Here is a 3,069-nt window from a genome sequence, read left to right as displayed (position 1 = left end):
TATCGTGTGGAGTCCACCCTCATGATCTAATAACATCCCAGAGACCCTCCAAATACTATTAAATTGAGAATTAGTTTTCAACATATGAATTTGCATGGGACACAAACCTTTAGTTTATAGCAGCAGTGTATATATTAAAGCAAATCTTTAAAATCTGTTTTCACTCTCAGCATTAAGTGATAATAAAAGGGAAATAATTAATCTTGGTAATACTCAGAGTTATTTCTTACCCACATCTGATTCTTATAAGCTGTGACTGGTATTTTTCAGAAATTTTTTTTTTTCAATGTGATCTTGTATATAATTTGTTACAAGATTGACTGGAATCTTAAAAAAATTAATTTGTGATTAATAACTTTATATTTAATGAGATCTTTGATTGATTTTTCTATGTAACCCCAACAGTTTTTGAGAAAATATTCCTTTCAGGTTTTAGGTTACCTGCTAAGTTCAGAGCAAATTCTGCTAACTGGAGGATTTTCTTATCTGTTTAAAAAATGTTAAATGTGTAATTATTTTACCAAAATATTTTCCAGATACTGTCTTTTACTATTTATTCCAATCTTCTGTCTCTGGAAAAAAATGTATAAGAAAAAAATTATTTTAAATCAGTTCATTCTATTATGATTCTTTTGAATATTTAACCAAATATATATGCTGGAAAATCATAGGCCTTTCTGTTTCATTTTGTCCCAGTCAGAACATAAATTTATCCAATTAAAATAGGAACTTCATCAAAAATTCTTCTCACAGTCCAAGATATTCCAAATCACACTTCTAGAAGTTCAGAATTAAATTCTGAACACCATCTGAGCTCTCATTCTTTGATTTGTTCACTTCCTCCCTTGCTTTTGTCAAGATAATTTTCAATGTCTTCTTGCTTGCAAGGTCTGTTTTCAATAATTGCTCTTCATCCAGTTATTCAAAAGCTGAAGTTTCTTAGTGCTGTATTCACTGAGTACTTGGATTAAAGATTTCCAACCAATTTTGAACAAAAGGGGAACAATTTTTTCAGAACTTGTTTACAAAATAATTCAATAATATAAGTTTGGCTTAGCTACCCCATTTCTGAACTTTGTTAGTTTTGATTGGTTATTTCAAAGCTTTTATTGTTTTCTTAATTCTTCTAGATCGATATAAAATATTAGACTTCAGTCTCCATCCACATCGTGCCTACGTGTTTCTGGTGTGTTTTCACTATCTGTCAAAATGTTAACGGGATTATTTTAATCTTTCTCCTTGTAAACTTTTATGAATTTGAATACATTCCCTTTTGTCCTTCCATTTCTCTGCTGGCTTCTGGGCTTCCCCACTGTGGTTTCTCTGAGGGATTCAAAATATGGCCTTATCTCTCTCAAGTAGCCATTCTTCTTGGTCTTGTGTGCTTTCTTGTTAGTCCTAAAATGAAACACCGTGAAGGTCAGCTGAAGATGAGACAGATGTTCCTATGACAACTGCAAGATATTGCAGGAGCAGAGCACATTCAGGAAAGCTTCATTCTAATATCTATTCATGATTCCAAATAATCTTTATAACTTGTCAGGTTCTACAAAAAAAATTTCCTGTTTTTATTGAAATTGTATTAAACAAACCATATTTGTGTCCAAATATAAGGCAAATACAAATAAAATATTTCTAAAGCCTGTCCATTTTGATGAATCAGAAGCTTATTTCAAAAAGGCTTCTGTAAGTTTGTATTTATCAAATTTAAGGACGAAAATGAAATTAAATAGCTAATGTATACTGACACTTTGTTCATTCATTTAAGTACACACTTATTCAAAGTAGCACCTAGAGTAATATATTAATTTTGAAACATCTTTTTTATACTCTCACATGCCATGAAACAATAGTATTCAAACTCTGTATTTGGTATCAGAACTGTCACCACCACTAGAGCCACTGTCACATCAACTTCACTCTATCTCTACTTGACAAGCAGCACTTGGATAGTTCTATGATGATGTATCTTGAAGAAAATATTTTTCCTTTGTTATTTTTTTATTTGAAAACTGTGTATTTACACCCATACTCAGAACAGTATTTGGCAAATAATAATTACTGTGATAATGATGTTGTAGATTTTTACTGCTATGTGTGATGAACTATATTTGCATTCTATGGAAAGTGTTCATACATTTAACTCTGTATGTGCTCTTAATCACAAATAATATTATTTAACACTACATTCTCCTACAGATGAATCTTGAATTGGTTTAGAATTTAGGGAATGTACCCTCATTTGACTATCACTGGCCACTCTATCCAGCAGGACTATTACCATGCATAGCAGGTTTTATTGTTCATACAAATAAACATCAACATTAACAAGAGAAACTTGTTAGGAATGCAGTTTCCTCTGACCTCTAGTCCTACTGAAGCAGATCTATGGGGAGGTGCCTAAGTTTACTAAGCTCATATTTGATTCTCTGCTCACCAATGTTTGAAAACCTCTGAGCTATAGCACATTGGAAGTACACAGATAGAGAGCAAGTTCTAGTTCTGCCCAACCAACCCAATCAAGTCAAGGTCAATCGAAGTTACAGAGAGACTCTGATATGTTTACCATTGTAAGTAATTAATTAGAGCCCTCAGGTATCTGATAGTGCTAGAATTGGTTTTATCTTTAAAGAAAGGTTTATATTAGCAAGTTATAGAGGACTTAAAAGCTAAAGGTTTAATTTTATTTACTTTATAAATAAATTTAAGCTACTCTTTATTAGCTCCATTTATTAGAAATATACTGGTTAAGAATTTGGATATTATCTATGAATTCTGAAAGCACAAATTCTCTTTTCTAGATTAAAAGGTATATAAGATTGTAACCTTGCTCCACTTATATATGGCACATAAACAGTGTATAATAACAATGAGGATGTGCCTATTTTTATGCATCCAGAAGACATTTAAAGTATAAAGATATAAGAAAATACCTCAAGATTGTTACATATTTAATTTATGAAGTAGATATATTCAAGTAGTGCATTGTGGTAAAATTATTTGGCAGATGTTAACTCTAGTAGGTAAGGATAAATTTTTGAGAAGACAACAAACATTTTATTGTTTTTA

This window comes from Pteropus vampyrus, unplaced genomic scaffold (assembly GCF_000151845.1).
Source record: "Pteropus vampyrus isolate Shadow unplaced genomic scaffold, Pvam_2.0 Scaffold236, whole genome shotgun sequence".
Taxonomy (NCBI): Eukaryota; Metazoa; Chordata; class Mammalia; order Chiroptera; family Pteropodidae; genus Pteropus; species Pteropus vampyrus.
The sequence above is the reverse complement of the archived record's forward strand: the minus strand, read 5'-3'. Positions refer to the sequence as shown.